Source organism: Muscardinus avellanarius (assembly GCF_963383645.1).
Source record: "Muscardinus avellanarius genome assembly, chromosome: 4".
NCBI classification, from domain to species: domain Eukaryota; kingdom Metazoa; phylum Chordata; class Mammalia; order Rodentia; family Gliridae; genus Muscardinus; species Muscardinus avellanarius.
In genome coordinates this window covers 137,721,009-137,744,609 of record NC_137789.1, presented here as the reverse complement: position 1 = coordinate 137,744,609, position 23,601 = coordinate 137,721,009, and the positions used below count along the sequence as shown (strand labels likewise).

The window sequence follows — 23,601 nt, the reverse complement described above, 5'->3', positions numbered from 1 at the left end:
TCTCAAACAGGACTGTCCTGCACTGTGGGGTCCTGGGTGGTGTCGCTGGCCCTAGAATCTGCATCTGTGAGAATCACAATGCATTAGCCCTACAGTAGTGTCAGAGACTACACACACACACACACACACACACACACACACACACACACACACAGGAAACAAAGAAGGATACAGAGTCCACAGTGGCGCTGATCTAAACCTCTTTCCTTGGGCCTTCTCCACCCCAGCACCTTCTAAAAGGTCCTCTCTCCACCCAGGCTCCCCTCTGTCTCCTTGGTCTTGCACTATTCTCTACTTCCATCCCTTGCCCTATGTCTGCCCTGCCACCTGGATCACTATCTCCTGCCCTGTTCAGTTTTTCTCACTGTTGGTCCTGATTTGATCTTTTTAACCCTTTTTTCCCCTCTTTCCTTGTGAACAACAATTTGGCAACAAATATTCAAAAGCTGATCTGGCAAGAACAAAATTTTCCAGGTAATGGGGTTGATAAACATTAAATGTCTTAAGCCAAATCTCTGGAAGGAAAGTTGAGAATCCCTACTAGTAATCCTTATAGACCTCCAGCCTTCCATGTGGAAAGCCTTGGATATCTCTCCTGCCTTAGGTGTCCAAGCCAGAGCCAGACTTAGGAAGGCAACTGAAAGTGGCAGTAGATGCATTGAAACAATCTATTCTTGCTGGCAAGTGTTACTCGAGGGCTATTTACTCTTATTTTAAACAATGTTTTAAGATTGGGGTTTTTTGTTGTTGTTGTTGTTGTTTTGTTTTTGTTTTTGTTTTTTTTGTTTTTTTTTTTTGCTTTTCTAGCCTTCAATAGGTAAGAAACAGCAGGTTAGAAAAAGAAAATAAATTAATGGTTAAGAATGGTTAAGAATCAACGGCCAATACCAAGATAGCGTGAGAAATAGGAAATACATAAAAAGCAGACCTAAGAACTCAAAACCCAATCTTCTACACCACAAATCCCTACACTTTTCAATAGCCTGGGGATATTGCTGTATTATAGCACAGTTCAGTGTCGACGTCCATGGTGTAGAGCTGATGAAATAGAAAACAGGAAGCAGGGACTCATGGTACCCAGCGTACTTTAAAAAATAAGGGATGCAAGTGATATATTTTAGAACAAATAAAATCATTTTTGTTTGTCAAAATAAAACAATTATTTCTAGAAAGGTCAAACTTAGTTTTCTAAAAAGTTCACTTATATAAAATACTTCTTTCCCCAAAGAAACAAAATAAATGAGGCATTACTCTAATGGCTTATTTTCCCCAATGATCATTGGTATACTATCTTTTATGTTTTTCTCTACTTCATTTGCGCCTAATAGCAAACCCCTAAGGTAAGATGAGCAGGCCTCATTAGCCATTTTTAACTGGAGGAGAAACTGAGGCATGAAGACATTTAGGTTTGTCTAAGGTCTCACAAGGAGTACATAGGCCAAAAAGTTGTCCTAACTTCTTAGCCCCCAGCAGCTCCAAAATCCTTGTTATACACCATCGCCCAACCCATCTGCTCCAGCCAAATCTTACCTCTCCTTCCAAGCCCATTTGGACTCACAGCCACAGCAGCACTCTTTGTCTTCCCCTTAAACAGGAGCCCTTTCTTTTTTTTTTTTTTCCCATGGTGTCCTTACCCCAGGGATTCTCTGGATTTGTTGTTCATGAGAACCACTGAGGGACTTTGAAATATACAGATGCCTGGGCCCCCTCCCTAGAGCAAGGAAACCAGAACCTGCAAGATGGGACCGCAACAGCAGAGTGGTTTTAAAGCTCCAGGGTCATTTCCATGTGCAGCTATCTTAGAGAATCATTGCTTTACATGAGTCAGTCACATCCCTTACACGATTACTAATTCATTTATGTCTCTTTTCTACTTGTACATAAACTTTAAAGAAGTAGGAGTTGGCCTTCTTTGTTTTGGAACCACTGACACTTACGTGCCTAATAAGTAAGATGTGTTCCCTATGTGTTTATTAAACTAATTAACCACTCGATATACCTGAGATGATGTCATATTGCAAGGTAAAATTCACTGAAGGGCAGATACACAGAGGACTGAGGACACCAGGAGGGACTACACCAACACCATCTGTGCCCAGCAGCCTCCCTGTTTCTTTATAAATGAGTTGATTTTCTTGGGATTAGAAGCTTCTCAGTTGTTAGTCGTCCATCTTCTCCCCACAGACACTACCGTAGACCGAACTGTAACCCCCATGACTATGCCTGATTGTGGTTTTCAAAGGCTCCAATCCATTAATAAAGGAAGAGAGTCCTTGACTCTTAACAGCTTAAAAAAGGTCAAATAAAGCAATAAAACCATCCGAGGAGCTGTTCTCATCCAGGTGTGTTCACAACTTTCCACCCCCCTAGAATCTTACACATCTTCAAGGCTGAACCCAGGAAAGAAGCTTTCCTTGGTCACTACAGTTACAGTTCATCTCTCTCCTTCATGCTTCTTGAGAATTCAGAATCTTGATCAGCCATCATCAGTGACTGTGACCAAGTTGGTGTTTTCTCTTGACTTGTCCTTGGCTCCCTAGAATGGACATCTTTGGTTTGGGTCTGCTTGGTACCCTTTGCCCCTTCCGTTCTGCATGGATCTATTATATCCAGCTCAAACTTTGTGGTTCTGGATAGGCTGATCAGTCACAATAGCCCATCCCCCTGAACCCTCAGGATGCACTATGATCTGGCATAGTCACAAGAAGTCTTGGCTATCACAATCAGGACATGCCAGAAAAATTTTAAAGACCTCCTTAGGATTCCTCCAACTGGAGAAGGAAGAAAGAAATATTCTATTTCTTCCTTGATCGCCAGAAGAAATGTTTCTAGTTTGATCTTAAGACCAGGTCTAAAATGATGACATAGCCAGGCATGGTGGTGCACACCTGTAATCCCATTACTTGGGAGGCTGAGTTAGGATGATTGCAGGTTTGAGGCCAGCCTCAGCAACTTAATGAGGCCCTCAGCACATTAGTGAGACCCTCTTTCAAAATAAACCAATAAAATAGGGCTAGAGATATAGTTATAAGATAGAACACCCCTGGGTTTAATTTTAATCTCCAGTACAAACAAAAAAAAGAGTGATATAGATATGACCAGAGACAAAAAAAGAACTGACAGTTTGACAAAGAAACAGAAAGATAAGGCAAATTGAAGACATTGGTCAAGAATTGGAAGAAGCCAGGCATGGTAACCCCAGTAATTGGGAAACTATGATGAGAATCACTGGTTCGTGACCAGCTTCAACAACTGTGAGGCCCTCCGCAACTTAGTGAGACCCTATTTCAAAAATAAAGAATAAAATAGGGCTAGGAGTGTAGCTGGAAGGTAGAATATCTCTGTACCAAACAACAACAACAAAAGAATGAGAAGAAAGGGAGAGAGGCAAAAACAAAGAAAGATACACAGAAAAAGTAGCACACACAGAGATAAAGAAATAAATACATATGTGTACATACACAGAGAGACAGACAGACAGACAGCAGACAGCTAGACATAATGAAAGGTGCCCAGATCCGAATCCATTCCTTTTCCAGCCCCACCCAGATTGAGCTGCATGGAGCCTGTTGAGACCCAGGAACACACAGATGGGCTTTGTTGGTGAGGACATTTGTATATTTACTTGCTTACTCCTTCAGTTACAAATAGGATGACTTTATAAGTACCCCATTGGACTATAAGCTTCCTCAGAGCAGGGATCCTAATTATCTTTCTCCAGTATTTGCTACAAGGCACAGCTCGGGATTGCCACTCCTTTGCATAGAATGGTAGGGGCAAGCGATGTGGAGGCTGCTCTGCTGCTCTGCCCCTGGGGCACAGGGTGAACATCAAACCAGCCAGAAGTAGTAAAATCACTTGGGTATGGAGGGGAGAAGGAGACTCTTCTCCACAATCTGTGCTGTGCCCCTCGGCCCTCACCAGCACAGAGAGCCTGCTGCCCACTTTCTGCAGGGCTGGCAGCATTCACCTCAGGGCTCTCAATGTTAGCCCTGCTCACTTTGCAATGAGAGCTGTCCTTTGTAACACAGAATATTCAGCAGCAACCCTGACTGCTACTAGACAGAGTACTACCCTTGCAGTTGGGACAACTAAAAATGTTTGCTAACCACTTCCTGATGGGGAACAAACCCACTGCCTCAGCTGGATGCATTTAACAGCTGCCTGGACTCTGTGCAACCCCTGCTAACAGGGTAGCAAAAATAAGCATTCATGAAGTACACCTCCTCACCTAGCACAACTCTAACACTCCCGAGAAGCCCATGCACTATTGCTATTCTGGGCCACAACATCTCACCAGGAAACTATCTGACACTCATCAAGTAGAAGCAATAGGATCCTTACTCTTAGAGCCTCAGGCCCTTAATTCTGGGAACTCAACGTAAGAAATGTGCACATAAAATACACCCTGCACAGGAACACAAGATGCAAATGTTGGGTGGATATTTGGTGGGCGAGATGGAGTGGTGGAAGTTGTAAGGCGTGCACTTGTGGACACGTTTGGGAAAGTGCATGTAATAATGATGATAAATGCTAATGAGTATCGGGACCATTTCTGTGTCAGGCATTGTGTTTGGTATTTATAAGCATTATCTTAATTAATCCTCAAAATGAGTTTTTAAGGAAGGTACCATTCATCTAATTTTCCTCCTTGGTAAAGGGGGATAATAAGAGAGATTAAGTAATGTGCCTAAAGCCACAGGATAATAACAATTCACAGATATTGAGAGTACACCATGTGCCAGGCACTATTTTACATACAAATGCTGATTTCATTTAATCCTTACATCAACTCTATGAGTTAGAAATCAATCATTCCCCCGATTTCAAAAGGGCACAATCGGGCATTGAGAGCTGAAGGAACTTGCCCAAAGTCATGCAGCTAGGAAACAGCTGAACTGAGACTTGGACCACGCAGGTGGCTTTGAGCCAGGGGCTTAACTTCTCCTGTAAACGGCCTCACCCATGGTGAGAAAGAGCTAAATTTGAGCCCAGCCATCTCCCTGAGACTCAAGAATCTGACTAATGTGCCTCCACTGCTCCCTCCCCCATATCTAAGTCCCTTTAAAGCAGAACTGTAGGGAACAATTTTACCTGAATACATGTTCAATATTGCACAACATTTTGATTCTAGACTGTGCAAATGTAGAGTCACTCAAGTTGGTGATAACTAGTAAGAAAGGAGTGTTGAAAATAGAAAAAAGTGATTGGGACAATAATGGAGGAGTAGTGAGTGGATAGTTTTTCAAAGAAAGATAAAAATCATTGAGGAAAAAGAAACTTGGAGCTTGGGCTTGACACTTGAGAACTGAAGGAAGGAGCTGAGAAGTATAAGAGGAGCTGTAACACTGCCAAGGGTAATGGGAAGAAGGTGAGAAGCAACCCTGCTAAGATATGCCAAACAAGGTAATAAACACTCCTGGCACCTCCTCCCCAGGGCTAAAGTTAGTCCAGAGTCACCAATAGGCCAGGATCAGTATCTAGTGTAGAACCAGCCCAGAAGGAGAGAGGCTATCTGAGGATAAGGACCTGCTACAGACACAGGGCAAAGGGAATGACATTGCTGCTGGGACCTGTGAGTACTACAGGAAGAAACACGAGCACGCAAGGGCTGTCTCCAGGCACACAGTGAAGAACTGATAATAGTCCCTGTAATTAGTGTCTGCAAACAAGCAAAGATGAATTTAGAAGAATCCCACTGAAACCTCATAGAAGAAAAATAGAGAGTTTCTGGAAAGCGTCCGATGGCAAAGGGAAACTGTATCAGCATGCATTATCACTAAAATAACATCTAAACACGTCATCCGCAGTGCCTTTGTTTGGTCATCATGTCACTCTTGGTTTTAACTGAACAATTTCAACACGAAATTTTATGGGACAAAATTGAGTTAAGAGAATATAACCAGATATGCATCTATAAATTTTTTTTTAATATTTTAAAATTCCTTAGTCACGAATTGTTTAACAATTGAGGTTTCCTGAACACCTAGCAGCCATGGTTGTGGGGCGGGGAGTGGGATCTTTTGCAGTAGATGCTGCCAGTCTTCATCAAAAAGTGTAAAGGCTCAGACCCTCTCTTATAAACTGCCTATCAAATCTTGCACACATGTGCCAACAGTGATCCTTAGTGTCCACATCTGTCAAATAGAGCATAACACCTACTTCATGGAGTTACAAAGATTAAAAGCTAATCAGGAAACAGAATGGTGCTTGTCACACAGAAAGTGTTCTTCATATTTTATCAATTACTATTTTTACTTGAAAGGCAGGATAATCTATTCTTCCCTCATGCCTGCCTTCTTCTTCCTCATACCTCAGCCCAATGGCTATTGAGTGTCTATGAGGACAACATTGTTGTAGATACTGAAAACCACATGTACCTGCTGTCAAGGACTCCGGTTTAGGCACCTTTTCCTTCTCTAGACTGATCATATATCCCAAATCCTGGGAATTGACTTTTTATACAGACTTTCAAATCACCCAGTTCTCTTCCCCAGCATAGAAATCATTGCACTGGGTCAAAATAATCTTTTCCCTATTAGATATGATCCTTGATCTCAGGTGCTTTTACTGGATAATGTATCCATTTATTCCATCATGGTGCCTTGTACCTAATAAATTATCAGTAAATATATATTAATAAATTATTAAAACACTCTCTGCCATACAATCATCATAAAGCCTCTGCAGTCCTTTCTTAAGCACTCTTGATTCCAGAAGACATCTCCATGTCCTTCCTGTACCCCAGATAATGTTTGTCTTGTGGGCTGCTCACCTAGTGCAGAAAGAAGGGATAGAAAACCAGCTCTACAGAGCTGAATAATGTGTGAAATAATCTCCACTTGGGGGTATTTATTGTCATTATTTGATAATAATTAATAAGCCAAATAATAGCACAAAGATCGTCTGAAGTTCTTAAGGGAAGAACAGTGATTATTGCCCACACTGGGAGCCTAGATGAGTTCTGAGCAAAGAAAAAGGTCACAGGGGCAATGGGAAATAGAGAGCCATAGCTATTCCTCCAGGAAAGAAACTAAAACCTCCTCCAAGAACCACACACTCACAGATGTGACTGACAGAATAAAATGGAAATCTTCACGTGGCTTCAAGCTTATTTTTAACAACTTCACCCCTCAGTCCTTCAGTGCTAATAGGCTTTGGGTCCTATCATACAAAATAGGTCACAAAGAAACTTCTCAGGAACTGGTGGCTGGCTCAGACATGACATTTCCCAAGAGAGCTGGAGGTGGCAACTTTTGAAACATCACAATCTCATCCAGGCCCTTCATTTCATAGAACTAAAAAATGGACCTCTGCAATTACCCAGAGACACAGCTGGTTTGTGTCAAATGGCCCTAGAATCCAACTTGGAACTTCAGTCACACCCTCTTCAGAATACACTGGGCTGTTGTGAAGAAGTTTATTTTTCTGTGTGCGTATAACATTTAGGGCAAAAACTTCCCTAGAAATAAGAAAACTAAATATCGGGAGGGAAATATTGAAGGGAAGGTCAAAGTACAAACGCTTTGACAACTAATTATCTAGACTTGGAAATTACAAGTAATATTTATGAATATTACTTTTAGTTGAGAAATTGAGACTGTATACATTAATGGGGTACAACGTGATGTTTTGACATATGTGTACAATGTAGAATAATTTAAATTAGGTTAATTCAGGTAATTATCACCTTACCTATCATTCTTTGTATTGTGGTGAGACACCCGAAGTTTACTTTTTCTTTTGAAATCCACAATGCATTATTATGACTCATGCCTCCCTCCTGTACCTTAGTGAATCTCTCTGATTAACCACACCTTTCTCCTTCATCATGTCTTTGCTCAAACTGTCTCTCTGGAGAAACACCCCTCTCATTCTGATTCTGATATTAGTGGCTACAGAATCTCCTGGCCTGCTTGTTGAAACAGGGATGCTGGGATGGCCCATCAGATCTTCTCATTCAGGAGAAACAGGTGGGACCCAGGAAACTGCCTTCTTAGGAAATGCACCACCCATCACACAAGGTTGAAGGTCAGGAGTCACAGATTTAGAACCTCAAGCCTGGTATAAGGTCCAGGAGTCAGTAGCTTTTAGGCATTCCCAGGTGATTAAAAATGTGCAGTCAGATTTGAAAATCACTTCTCAGAGTCCCAAACACAACCTTAGACTGCAGCAGCCTCTCCTCTACCAATATTAAGTCACCTTCTTACAATCAGTGATATAAGGAAAATAATAAATTATATTATCAGGCCTAGGGTTAGAGTCTTGTTTCTATCACTCCTCAACTGTAGAATCACAGGCAATTTACTTACCTAGATAATGCTGAGTGCGATAGTGTTCACATCATCCTACATGCAACTTTTATTTATTGATCACTAGGATTTTTTTTTTTTTTTTGGTACTAAGGATGGATGCCAGGGACTTTCTACCTCTAGGCTACACTCCCAGATCTATTTTTTATATTTTATTTGGAAATAGCATCTCATTAAGCAGCTGAGGCAGGCTTTAAAGCTGCATGATCCTCCTGTCTCAGCCTCCCAAGTACTGTGATTACAAGGGTGCATCACCATGCCCAATGGACCACCGGGATTTTTTATATCTCACTAAATCCTTAAGCATTTTGGAAGTCAACAAAGTATAATCTTTTTTTTTCTTTTTCTACTTCTTTTCAGATGAGGAAATGAAAGTGTTCAAATACCAAGTTGCCTAAACACTGATAAGGAATGAGAAAGAAAGGAAGCCTAGATTCAAACCTAATTCTGCTCTGCCTTCTGTTATTTGGGTGTCAAAAATGTTTCTTCTTCATTATACTTTCCTTAAAGACAGGCTCAAGATATGATTAAATTATGCTTCCCAAGCCAGGCATGGTGGCACATGGTTGAAATCCCTATACTTGGGAGGTGGAGACAGGAGGATCACGCAGTTTTGAAGTCAGCCTTGCTGTCTTAAGAGACCCTGTTTCCAAAAATAAAAATATAAAATAGGTCTAAGAGTGTAGCTCGGAGGTAGAAGGGTTCCATCCCCAGTACCACCAAAAAAATAAAATAAAATAAAATATGATTTCCACTGAGCACCATGTCTTGCACTGCATTTGTTAGCTATCTGTTAAGCAGAAGAATAAATACATGAATTTGAATAATAATAACAACAACAACCCCAGCAATGTATGTAGGATAAATGTTGAAAATAGATCTATAATATGATGAAACAGATTTCATTCATTTAATTAATCTCCAGGCAATTAAGTGAATAAAGTCTTCATCTTATATCATTACACTGCTATTTCCCCATTTATCCTCAAAGCAATATTGGGTCTGTCAAACACAGTCATCTGTGATTTTCTTGACAAATGTGATCATCTTGTGAAAATGTTGAGAAAGCAAAACCTCGGGAACCTCCAGGAACACGGCTCCTCTGGTGGGCATTGAGTTTCCCTCAAATCACAAACATTAGCTCCAGATCTGCAGGTGTTTGGATGGAGGCTCTTACACCCATGTCTATACTGTGTGGACCTGCCCCTTATCCACAGAAGAGCAGATCAAGGGTAGAACCTCGACTCAGGCTGGGTCAAACGGACTCCTTTTTCAGACTTTGGGATTAGTTTGAAAGGTTGTAGCATAAGGCGTGGAACAGTTTATCTTGGATATTTTAAGCTGCTCTGCTGGAGAGAAGAGAAGGAAAGAGAACAATCTATGGAATTCTATGATGTGGTTCTTGAGTTCTGACTGTATTTTCCTCTTGAATCATAATAACTCTCTGCCTCTTTTCTCTCTCTCTCTCTCTCTCTCTCTCTCTCTCTCTCTCTCTCTCTCTCTCTCTCTCTTGCCCACTCTTTAGCTAAGTTACCTTCTTACAATCAGAGAGTCCTTACCAGTATACCCCTCTAAAGTTGCTCAGCCTGTAGAGGGCCTTCCCATGACACCTGGATAGCTACTGTCCCCTCAGCCTCCCCATTCTTCCAGAGAAGGGCTGCTGACCAGAGCAGTGTTTTTTAAAATTATGGAATGTATCCTATTGGGAAGGGGGGTCATGAAATATATTTAGTGGATAAAAACCCATTTTTTCATAAAACAGAAGAGACCAGAATAGAAAAGAACAGAGTACATCTCATTTGGCAGACTAAGTATTTTTCATGTAACTTTTGCTTATACTCTATAAGAAGACATAGACTTGTATTAGATCACAAAGAATAGTGTAATCCCTATTGGGGAAGCAGTTAGAAAAAGAAATTCTAAACTCTTCTTCAGTCTAATACATTTTCAAGTTCTGTAAGGCTGGAATCAAATCCAGACGCCACGGGAAATATTTTCAGGACAAAATGTACACATATGGGGGTGGGCACTCCCCATGATAAGGAAGTTAAACTCAGTTTAAGGCCCTCAGGGAACCCGAGCCAGGGCCATGCCACATGCTGGCTGTTGAAATTTTAAGTTGTGATTTGGTTACTGGGATTTCATGACGGTGGTACTACAGTGAAAATTCGTGCGAACTTAGCTAAAGACCAGTGAACAACGGCCCTACTAGAAATAAGACCAGAAATCCCTTGGCAAATACTTCCTGAATCCCTACTGTGTGTGAGCACTCAGTGAGGAATTGCTAGATGGCTACCACTGTCTCATCTGTCTGTTGCCAATGTCCAAGGTACAGCCCAGCATAGCTCCTGTGAACAGTTCCCTAGTTCTGGCTGAGACCCAGTTATATGACACAGCCTGATAAAGACAGCTGTGGCTCACAGAAGACCTATTAATCCCATTAACGGACTGAGCACATTGCAACATTTGCAAAATAGTTGTAGAGAACTGACAAGAGCCCTCATCCCCAGCCATTTGATTTCTTGAGCTTTGTCTCTGAGATATCATTATCTTCCTCCTGGGCAAGCACTGTCCCTTCAACAGCCACTTATGGAGTGACGTAAAGAGGCCTGCAGTCTATCTAGAACATTTTGGTGGATCAGGAAGGGCCTCACAGCAATGGGAAGAGCAGGGTTTATGTGAGATAAGAAAGTCAGAGAGAGGAGGAGAGATTGTGTCCAGGGCATGTGGTGTGAATGATGCTATGGGGGTAGGCTATCTGGGCAGATGCCATCAGCAGTCACTCAATAAGGAAAAGCTTGGAGTCAATGATAAGACACTATCCCAGGGACGCACTGGCTCCTGAAAACTAAATTCTCCAAAAGGCCTTCCATCCACCATTGGATAAATTCTTCTATTCCTGAAAGTATATTCATTCTATTTCTTTAGAGTAGAACAAACATAAAGATAATCTTTATTTTATTTCAATTGTTTGGCGCTGAGGATTGAACCTAGGGGCATTCTACTTCTAAGCTATATCTCCAGACTTTTTTGTTTTTTATTTTGAAATATAGTCCTACTAGGTTGCTGAGTCTTACTATATTGCTGAGGCTGTTCTTAAACATGCAATCTTCCTGTCTAAGCCTCCCAAGTACTGGAATTATAGGAGTGTGTTGCACCTCCCAGCCAAAGGTAAACTTTATTTTAAAGTAGATAATTTAAGTCAGGCATGGTGGCACATGCTTGTGATCCTAGTATGTGGGAGGCTGAGATAGAAGAATCATATGTTCACTGCCAACCTCAGCAACTTAGAAGGGCTATCCACAACTTAATGAGAACTTGTTTCCAAATAAAAAGTAAAATAGAGCTGGGGATGTAGCTCAATGGTAGAATGTCTGTAGATCCCATTCCCAGTACCACAAAATAAGTAAAGTAGATCATTTAAAAAGCTTATGCTTTAAAAATTTATATATGTATATGTAAATTTTAATTACATGTGTGTGTTTAAAATATTCAAACTTGGAGCATGTGTGACTCCCCAAATAGCACTGCTCTGTGGAGACACTGTGGGGACACTCTGATACCATCACTCAACAAGTGCTTTTCCACACCCAGGATTTACTCAACAGCCATGATCACTCAGGTAGAAGGAACCCAAAGAACAAGAATGCAATGCAGGACCAAGGCAGCACCCACTGAAATTTTCTAAAGTCTTTGATGTAAGAAAAATCGAAGGAGGCATTCATGTTAGCAAGAATTTCTATTTAAACGTGGATTGGGAAGGAGCCTGTCCCCAGTAGCCCCATCATCACAATGCCGGATATCTTCCAGGTGGATCGTCACAATAGCTAAACAATTCATCCAGCTCGCACACAGGGACTAAGTATCCACGATATGTCCAGGACCAGAAAGAAAATCAAATGAAGAGAGAGAGATGTCTAGATGAGTAAGAGCAGGTTGCTCTCTGGAAGCTCAGGCTGGGGCAGTGAGCAGTGCTGCAGGCAATATGCTGGTAAGAAGAGGTGGTGTGCATGCCAGCTATGGGCCTTCTGCACAGGGCACGAGGAAGGGAGTCTACAAAGGGCAGGTCTGCACAATCTAATACAAGAGAGTTGTACATGTGTAGGAAGCACAGGGTCCTGCGGGCCCAGCAGTGTGGCCTTATGGTTCCCAAAGCAATTATTTCTCAAGAGCTCCCTGTGCAGCCAGCACAGAGTCAGCAATAAAATGAAGGTCAGGAGGTCCGGTGGTGGCGCAGTTGGTGTGGTGAAGGTGTTGGTAAGGGGGGACTGGATGTGATGTGAGGAAGAAGCAGGTTCCTGAGGTCATAGAGACCTGTTAAAGGAGAACTCACAGCCCTCGATTCTCCAGTTTGAGCCTTGGCTGACATACTCAGTATTTGTTGAGGTTTTGTTTATCTCACCGGGGAACTGATTTTAACACCTAATGCACTTTTAGACAACATTTTGTCTCTTCTATAATCTATTGGTTGAGCAAAGACTTTTGTGTCCTAGGTCCTAGATTTTAATTTTGTTCTATAATTATTACTTGTGTGACCTAGGGCAAATTAGTTAACCTCTCTAAATCTCCAAATCTCTAGACCATTCAAAATGTCTTCAGTGGGTCTTAGTGACAGCTTTCTATTAACCAGTGTGTGAAATAATCAACTCTAAGGAGGAAAAGCCTGTTTAGGCTCATAGTTTTATAGGTTTCAGTCTATGATCAGTTGGCTGTGTTGATTTTAGACACATGGCAAGAGACCACAGCAGGTGGAAACACTCAGTAGAGCAAAGGCACCCACTGTGTGGCCAGGAAGTGAAAGACAGAAAGAGGAACGGGTTGGGGTCCACAGTCCCCTTCGAGGGTCCATCCCCAATGACTTAGCTTCCACCGCCTGTCAACAGCACCACACTGGGCACCTTTAACACAGGGCCTTTGGAGGACACTTAAGACCCAACAGTAGCAGGGAGGATGACATGAAATGATACATGCATACATTTCAAAGCAAGCAACCAGGATTCCAGAACTCTATTGAGCATGCTCTGACATACATACTCATTTCAGCACCTACTGGATATGTAAAAGTGTCTAGTACAAACTTGTGCTGCGATGTATTAGAGCACTGGATTGAGACAAGACCTCGATACTGGTCATAGTCACAGTATTCCAGCTATATTAGTCGTGTGGCTTCGACTAAGTCACTTGACCTCTCTGGGTAGTCTCTTCCTCTGCACACTGAAGGTTTTACCAGGGCTGGGAAGTTGGAGAGGATCAGGAATGCAATCCTTTCTGATTCTGGCCTCTGATGCTTGTAACCTCCATAGCTGGGGAGGAAGAAGGCCCCATGAGCTCCCTGTTGCACTGCTAGCTCTTATACCTCTTGCTCTGCCCCTCTCATCCCTCATCAAGTGAATTCATTAGAAGGAAGAGGCACTTCTTGAAGTAGAGGGCCCCAAAATGCTATTCACCACCTGCAGATCCTGTACCCATCAGGAGAGGGCTTCCCTGAGCATCCTAGTTTTGCCAGAACCTGCTCTAGATGCACCTCAGCAAGGATCAGAGGCAAATAAGGAGCTTCTGGAGATCAAGCAGGAGGTCCCAGAGCTTGTTAGTCTGTAGAGTGCTTGACATCATCATCTATTCTCACATTGCAACTAATCTCAACGGCCTTAAACTTGGGGGCAGCCATCATCACTCCCACTTCACAGATGGGCACACTCAGAAAACTGGGGTTGCAAAGCTCCTCTAGTAGGCTAAGGCAAGCTGGAACTCACACTAGACTCTGCTGACCAAGGCCCAGGCTTTCAGCACTGTGGGCTTCTCTGCTGCCTCTCCATAAACGAGGTCCCACGTAATTAGATGCAAGATTATGTGGTGCCTTCTGGAAGTGCTAGACAAATTCAGAGAGTTAATTAAAAAGGCAAAGGGCATTAAGGAGACAGCTTGGGAGGATGGGGAGGACACTTTGTGGAAGTTCTAGAGGAAAGGAAGAAACCAGGTGTATTTATAGACTAATAATGTGCAAAAGGGGGAAATGTGCTGCCTCCGGCAATTCTCATCAAGTTAATGAATGTTGCCAATTACCGTGGTAACATTTTTAATTGTATCTCAGCTCTGAAGAGAATAAAATCAGAATTTCCTGATCTTTGCCTCAGGACGATTAGGGTTACACATTCCGATACAACATACCAGTGTAGATATACCTACCAGAGTCTACACAATTCCATAACATAGGGGTTGGTATACTGGTTAACAGAAAGGTATCTGCCATATGAGAGCAGGTGTATAAATGAGTCTGGATAATGACAGGCAAGTGTAGAAATGAACAGGTTAAAGTCACATGGAGACCCCATAAAAGACACAGTGTCCACTGCATCCCTAAGGATAATGGAACAATAGCTGGCATTTTGTACACTATTTTATGGTGCATTGCCCCCTCTGATAACTTAATGCTCTCTGTGTGTATCATTTTATTTAGTACTGATAATAATGCATCTGGTCACTTCTATAGTGCTACCTTCTGTCTAGACTGTAAGCCCTTGAAGGGAAGGGTCTTGTTTGCTGTGCCTACCTCTGTGACTCCACTTTTAAGCCAAGCATGCAATTATACTGTTGGAAAAATGATTAAAACTCCCACAAGGGTTGTATGGTTTTTGTCTGCATTTTACTAATAAGGGAACAGAGGCTCAGACAAGCTAAATGACGTATCTAAGCCACCACAGCTAATAAATGGCACCTCCCCATTCAGAGCTAGGTTGGGCGGCCTTGGCTACAGAGCACACCCTAGGATACACAGTGCAGGCTGCTATTCTGTACTGGAAAAGGAAAGAGAGGGGTAAGAACTTGCCAACATATGTTAATCAGCAGATCCTGGGATATGCCCTGCAGGTGCCCATCTCCACTAGAGGATAGAGGGAGTAAATGGACAATGTATACTAATCAGCAACTCTGTGCCAAGAAGTTGATTCCTGTATATCACTTAATTCTCTGCAGTGCCCATAAATTACACATCCAGAAAACGAGGTTCCCTTTAAATGAGTCTTTAAGAAATTTGCCCAATATCCCTCAGGTAGCAGAGAGAACTGGGAGGATTAAAAAGACTCTATAAGTTAACCTGCACAGAGCTTCCCTTGGCTGTGTGGGGGTGGAGTTTGGGTACGGGCTAATTGGGTGATGTGTGCATGTATGTATCCCATTAAGATGTATAACTACAATACACCAATCATTTTTTTCTTAAATGGAATAAAAATAGGGCTGGTGGTGTAGCTCGAAGTACATTGTCCCTGGGTTCTATCCTTGGTACTGATATATATATATATATATATATATATATATATATATATATATATATATATATATAAAATTTTCTGTCCTTGAAAAAAAGAATTGCACACTCAGATCAAACTGAATCCTGAAATGAAAGCACAAGGAATGGAGGAGTACCCGCATGGTTCCCTGTTCCCTCAAACACATATTTTAGGGACAACCTGGGAACACATTGTGATACAAGTTATCCTTCTCTGACATTCCCTCTTCCCAAGTCCTGACTCTATCTCTCCTTTCAATGAACTTCTCTCCCTCCCTCCCTCCCTCCCTCCCTCTCTCTCTGATTCTTATTAGTGTTAGTGTTTTCCCTTGTGCTCCTCAGCCTTCTGCCTCTACCCTGCCCTAGGACCCATGGGATTCTCCCATATAGGCTTGTCCTTGTTAGTTAATATTCTAGGCTCCAGAATCAACCACAGGCAGCCCATAGAAATGCCCAGGCCCTTTGCCAACAGGATCCAAAGTAAAGTAATTGAATAAATGAAATGATTCCTTTAGCAACAAGCAAGGACATCTTAGAGGAGCAGCTGAGCACACCAGTGTTGACCGGTGGTTATATCCACCATATATGTACTAGTCACAGAACACCTTTGCCCAGCATCATTCTCTAAGCAAGGGAAACACAGGTGATATATTCCCCCCATTTGGAGGAAGAGGTATTGGGAATTGAACAGAGGGGCATTCTACCTCTGAGATAGAACCCCGGACGTTTTAATTTTATTATTTTTAAACAGGGTCTAGCTAGGTTGCTGTAAGTCTCACTACTTGCTGAGGCTGTCCTCAAACCTGTGATTATCCTGTCTTAGCCTACAAAGTACTGGGATTGCAGAAATGCACCACCTTAACCGGGTGAACTACTCTTTTGCCTAAGCTGGCAAGGGATTACTGTTCATGTTCATACAGATGTGTGAATGCTCAAAAGAGTCCTGCTTTTGACATAAGCACAGACAATGAACACCATAAGCCCAGGTTTTCCTGTCTAGAAGGCCAAGCCCGCTTCCATTCAAAGTCAACACTGGACCCTCCTGCCCCTTTCTCATTCTCAGTCAACTTGTTCAGAGCATTTTTTTATGAGGTGGTAGCAGACTCCAGTGGAGTAAAAAACATAATCTCTATCCAGAGACCTGTGTTCAAATTGCAGCCCCAACAGCTATAAAACCTTCACATGATCTAGTCTCCTTGGTACTTAGAGGCCCCCTGAAAGAGAATGACACTTCTAACTTAAGCTAAGGAGCATCCAATCCATGTCAGCCATTAGTGTTTCTGGTCTTCCCAAGGGATTCTTGGTCCTTGACCACCCCCCCCCACTGCTATCATGCACACTTCACCTCATTTTACCTACACAGGTATAGCTAAGGAGATAAATGGGCAAAATCACCAGATATTGTCTACAGGTGAACTTACCCCCCTCCACCAAAAGGTTTCTACCCAAGGCCCAGCCCAACCAGAAACAATTTGTAAAACGTTGTAGGGCCCAGAAAATGAGTGCAAGATGAATGTGCACAGCCCTGGCCTGGAGCAGCAGCCTCCTGGGAGATGATGCTCACACCTGCATCCATCAGCCTGGGAAGGGCTGCTCAGGGGAAGAGCAAGAAGTCAGACGCTCTGGGACAATTAAAACTAAACTGAAACAGACACTCTGGAATTCTCTCTTGGGAGTCATTCTGCTTAGTCCGGGGCTGGGGCAAGATCACTTAATAGGCCCTTTTTCATCTTTAATTTCTCTGATTCAGAAAGTTTACAAGATCAATTGCTAAGAGGGCTAATGTGAGGAGATGAGGCAGCAAGTTGCTCAGGGCCCAGAGTCAGCTAATTCCTTAGCTTCTAACTAGAGCCCACAGGGACCCACTTATATAAAGTCTGAAAGTGCTGTGCCTCACTCCATCACCCCTCCCATCCCCAACACTCTCCAAATAAAGTATATGAATTGCAACCCAGCAAGAATGGCAAATCAACCTCAAGGCAGCCAGCACGTGCTAGGAGTCTGATAATATCTTGCTTAATAGTCTTATACTTCTGCCCAGGGCAGGGGTCGTGAGTTCAGAGCCCTTTCTGTATACACACCAAGCAACCCAGGGGTCTTGCATCTTGACCTCAGAGTATGTGAAAACAAGCATCCTCATGGCAAGCCGGTGGGCTCTCATCTGTACAGGTTCAATCCCATGCTACCTCTTTCTAGCTGTATGACTTTGGGCAAATTACATGAACCTAAGTGTTGGTTTCTTCATCTCTAGAAATATTTAATTAAACAACATCAGCACTGTGTTTAGCACATCACAAACGCTACCGTTCATTCACCCTCCATCAGATATTATAGGCAGTCAAGGATTAAAGATCAAGGATTAAGTCAAAGTAGAACAACACTATGATGCTCTCGTGTTTCTTGGAGAAATAGGGGAATATACACAAACTTCATTTCGCCAGTGTCATAGTAGCTGTTATATCCCAAGAGAAGTGACAGTCTTTTCACTCCTTTATTCTTTTCCCTGGAGTCTTTATTTCTGAAGAAAGTCAATCTGCTCACTCTCGCTCTGCTCCTGCTTTATTGGAAGCCACAGGAACAACACTGGTGGGTCATAGTTTTACCAAATGACTTCTGGAAATATCACAGAAGAATAAAAAGTTGCCTCTATGTAAGAGACCTACCTCCTCCAGATGGAAATGGACCCAGCAGGGGAATAGCTCACACCAATGCTCTGGAAGATACACCCTCCAGGCTGCCTCTGCGCCCCTAACAGGACATTTGCTTCTCTTCCTCATCATTGTTTGGACATTGTCCTTAATGGTAGGAAAATTAAGCTGAAATTCTTCTGTACAATTGGCTCTAGGGGATTCTGGAAAGCCTGGAAAGGATGCTTCAATTTGCTCACTTGCTGAGAATGAATTCTGCCTCATAGAACTCCTGACAAATTGCCATTTTTAAAGGGTTTGTTAATTTCCAATGAGCAAATGGCACATCAGATATCTTGTTTATTCAACAGATGCTCTTGAACTAAACAAATGGTTCTTGTTTAACAAACATGCAAACATCTTGTCAGCTTTGCCGAAATCATGTTGTTTAACTATCAAGGGAGGGTCCTGGGGTTTGTGGAGAAAAAAACAAGAGCTGTGTCCCTCCCTTGTACATACTCAGAAGGGCTGGGCAGGGCCATAGAAAGAGATGATGTGAAACTCCTGATCCTGATCAGACAAAGGACTAGGGATAGCTCTCTTTCACTGAAGATATCACTTATCTCTGATTCAGGTCTACTTTATCTAGAAATCTTGATACTGAATCTGAACTATGCTTCAGATACTTTTGAGATCCATAGGTGGTATGAAGTCATGATCAAAATCTTAGCTTTGGGGTGAGCCTGGGCTAGATCCTGGCTCTACCACTCCTTAGTTGTATGAAGTTGGACTGGTTACTTAAATACTGTCAGTCAACCTTACTTTCCTCCTCTAAGATACTGCTTTAATAATAGCATGAATGGGAAAGATGCTGATGATAGTGATACATCTTCATACTCTTCATCCCAATTATATTTCAGGGTTTTCTAAATGGAGCTGAACCCAGAGATGAGCCTCGGGAGCAGAAAGAAGGGCCCTGGGAAGAGCCCCATCCACTGTTCTCCATTATTTGGATGAAATGAACATGACATGTTTGATAATATGGTGGCTCACTGGCTCAAGTGGAAAATGAGGCTAAATGGAGAGTGGAGGCCTCTCAAGTCTCACAACTTCAGCCTGAGATCATAATTACTTTCAGCCAGCGAGCTAAAGATCTGGCTGTACTGAGGGAAGGAGGGGGTAGCCTGGGAAGGGAAGAGCTGGGGAAGAAAGTAAAGAGGCCAGCTTGCCAGGAGCACATCAGGCACATGGAGAGAGATGGCAGCTGACCTCTGTCAAGTCTGAATGCACGATGATAAATCCATCTGCCGATGGGTGCAGCCTGGTACAACGTATTAATTATAGGAGATACGGCATTTCAAAGCCTCCCTGCTGGACAGTATTATAGAGAATTACCTTGGGACAATATCTAACTCACTGAAAATTAATTTGCTCCACAGTTTAGATGCTTGGGAGGGGTGCAGAGTAGGGTCAACCCCAGCTGAGCATGACATGGCCACGTGCTGTTGGAAGGAGTTCCAGGAGGCACTGAAGTCATGAAAGAGCTACAGAATAACCCCCAGGCACAGTTCATTTTCTCACAGAATCTGTTCAGCCCCCATATGAGGCATCATTACCTCATTAGACTGAGGAGGACATGGAGACTCGGAAAATCTGCCCATAGCATTAGGGGTTTTAATGGGGAGGCCAAGAGGTCTGTCTCTGGGAAAAGGCTCTTAGCTACACTTAAAGAATGTGAAATCGGGCCCAGAGAGTTCCAAAAGTAAGGTAATTTTTTTTAGCAGAACTTTAAAAGATGATAAATCAATTGACTGGAGTTGACCCAAATTGCATGCCCTGCCCTAGTACTAGAAGCCTTGATTGAGGACCCAAGGCAGACGTGCAGAAGAGGGTTTGGGGTAGGGTGATGGGGGAGAGGTGAGGATCAGTAGATGACTGAGTTTGGAAACATGCCAGGATTTGTACTTTCATCTCCTGTTGTGTTTTTTTTTTTGGGGGGGGTGTTGTTTTTTGTTTATTTGTTTTGTTATTGTTTGCCCTCCATTCTGATATCATGAAAAATACATGATGGACACTTCATCTGCAAGATACAATCAGGTTGACAAACCCTGAATCTCATCAAATCTCAAGTAATCTTTCATGGACTTGTGCAAAGCAATGCTTAACATTCACCATGTTTGATCTGAAAAGGCATTTCATGTGAAGGAGATACAGATAAGAGGCTGGGGACACATCCATTGTCATTCAGTTGATTTCTGTTCATTTAGGAATGCAGCTATGTTAAGAATGACATAATTTTACTGACAACCTTGAATTGCCTAAAAATTACCAATTTTTTTTAAAAGAGGGAGATAACTCATCAACATCAGTTTTTTATTATTGGCCACAAAATTTTTGTGACACACTTCATAAGTAATTATGACTCACCAGCATGTCATTATAGTTTTATCCAAAATATTTGATAGCTCTCTTTTGACTTCAGCAGCAGAGGTTTTCAGCCAAAGGCTGACCTCATGTAGCCTGACTTTTAGATGAAGCAACAAGGCATTACCGAGCTGCCACAGTGGTGCCACATTGGAGGCACAGAGTCAGAGAGGGAGCTGCTCCAGGCAGAGAAAGAGGACCTGACTGCTTTTATCAACCAGGGACAATAATCAGCATCAACAGGGAAAGAGAGGATGCATCTGGGTGGAGCTTTTGCAGGAATCAAGAGGCAGGGGTGGGAGAATCCAGGTCAGTTTGGAGATTTGCAGGTCAGATAAGTAGGTGAATGATGATAACAACTTTAAGACCATCTGAGAAATCAATTAACCAAGTTGGAGAAAGGAGATGATGAGGTTTTCACATATTTGGGAAATAGCAATTTTTTAGTTTGGGTTCAGAGGTATACATGAAACATCACAGTGGAGCTTCCCAGCAGTTTCTGAGTAATATCAGGGTAGAGATGAGTGGGGCTTAAGAAATGTGTGTTTGGAATTCTGGAGAGTCTCAGGGTGGGTATTATAGGACTATGTGGTTTTTTTTTTTTTTTTTGGTTCTGAGTACTGAACCCAGGGGCATTCTTCCTCTGACTTACCCTCTCAGTCTTTCTTTTTTAAAAATTCTGAAACAGATTCTCATTTATTGTAAAGTCTTGCTAAATTGCTGAAGCTGGTTTTGAACCTGCAATCCTCCTGTCTTAACATCCCAAGTTCTGGGATTATAGGCATGGGCTACCATGCCCAGCTAGGTAATCTTTACAGTAGCTAGAAGTATTGATTAGAATGGTTATGTCAGAGAGAGAGAGAGAGAGAGAGAGAGAGAGAGAGAGAGAGAAAGAGAGAAGGGGAGGGGAGGGGAGGGGAGAGGAGAGGAAGAGAGAGAGTTTGTGTAGATGAAGCCCAGGGCCTTATGCATACTAGTCAAGGGATCTATTCAAAGGCTACGTCTCTAGCCTGAGAGGGAATATGCTTTTTGATAAAGTGTTTCTTTTTGCAAGCAAAGAAAAAGATGAAGAGAACATCCTGAATCACTGACATTTATAGGGGTCTCCAAATCAAGAGGAGCCAGTGAAGTATGCAGCAAAGTAATAATTGGGAAGATAAAAGAAAAACTATGAAGAAAAGCATAGTGGTCCAGAAGGGACAAAGACTGATTCACCCGAAGTCATGGGCAGACTAATGAAGAGACCAGACTGGAGGGGGTTTCAAGATAATTGAAGAAAACACATTCATTGAAATAATTTCATAAAATTCAGCTACAAAATAAAGGAAAAAACAAATGGAAAAGTCACTTGAATGAACGGATAATTTTAATAGGTACCCAAATTGTAGATATGTATTGGGTAAAATGCAATGGTTGAAATACATAGGTAGGTATTATGGAATGTTTTTTTTTTCCTTTATTTTGCATGATGGAAGAGAAGCAGTAATGTTTTTAGGTAGGAGGAAACCAAGAGAGAGAATAACTGATGAAACAAAACTCTTAACAATGCGTAGAAACAGGATTAAAAGCTAGCTGGAAATTTAAGTTCACAATGAAGTACAGCTATTCTAGAAACCTGTCAGAGAAATGTGGAAAGAGAGAGATAAATTGGGGGAATCAAAGGGGAGAGGTACACTTACAAGGTGTAATCTGTTTTATTGTGTTTTTTGTAATTTTTTGTGAGATGGACAGCTCTACAATTACTACTGAATATAAAGGTTAGGGAAGAATTGGACACTAAGGTGAGAGGTAAAGATGTGGTAATGATGGAAGGAGTTCAATGAAAAACAAGAAGAGTGGCCAGCTAGGGGAACACACTGCATAAAAAGAGCAATTCTATTCGGCCAATAAGTAAAAGCTAAAGAGAGCAGTTGTGGCTGGTGCTGGGCTATTATGATTCTCTCCCTTCCAGAATGGCATCCTATGCAGTGGGCACCTAACAGATCAAATGGCAGGCAGTAACAACAAATACAATCAGCCCTGCGGGTGCAAGCCTACAAATGTGATACAGCAAATCTACACCCCATGTCAGTTCTGCTCCTGGCAAGGTGAGAGCAGCTTTTTGTTCAAAGAAGGTGGTAGCTCAGCCTGTCCCTATTCAGCTTTTGCCAAACCAGTGCTCTCAGCCTCTAACTTCAGATCTCTCTTCACCTGACCATATCTACTTCCTCAGTCCTCTGCCCCCAATGTCCTGTGATTAAGGTAGATCCTCCTTCCCTGAACACTGATGGAGTGAGAGCCACAGGGACAGATTTCAGTGCGGATGGAACACAGCAGCAACTTCTTAAGGTTAACACAGGTCTTTTGTGCAATGTGGTCACAAAATGTCAGCCATGGATTGTTCCACCAGATGAGCCCATGAATGAATATTAATTTTTAAAAACACTTTCTGAGTATTAACTTTTTATAAAGCACACTGTTTATCCAGGGGACCATCTATAACAGGAGTTAAACAGAGACACTCCAATTCATTGCATTTCTAGGTTCTGGGGAAACAGAAATCCTTTAAGTACCTTTTCTTTGTTTCCCAGGAGCTATCTTTCAAAGTTAAAAATGTTTAGATTTCAGACTCCTCACTTCCTAAATCCCATTTATTAATCAAAGTGGTGTTTGAGCAATTTGATGGCATTGAAATGGATTAAGAAAGGATATATATATATATATATATATATATATATATATATATATATATATATATATATTGGTCATTTGAGATTATTGGACATTTATTTTCTCCCTCTTTAATTTTTTTCTTCTTCCTTTGTTCACAAGGATTCTCTGAGCTAGGTCTGGTCTGGACCTAGCTCTGAGTCAGGGCTTCTGCTTTGGTCTCACCGAAACCAGGTGTTCTGCGAGTAAAGGGCACATTATGGTTCTTAGAATCATCAACTCTTGATTCTTATTATTTTGAATT

At 42.1% G+C, this 23,601-nt stretch overlaps 1 protein-coding gene across 1 annotated transcript in view; it reads right to left on the bottom strand.

The window, feature by feature from the left end:
- SORCS3 (sortilin related VPS10 domain containing receptor 3) overlaps positions 1-23,601 on the bottom strand; it is a gene marked incomplete at both ends in the record, with an annotated part of 623,015 nt that overhangs the window by 178,071 nt on the left and 421,343 nt on the right. The window lies entirely within an intron of this gene.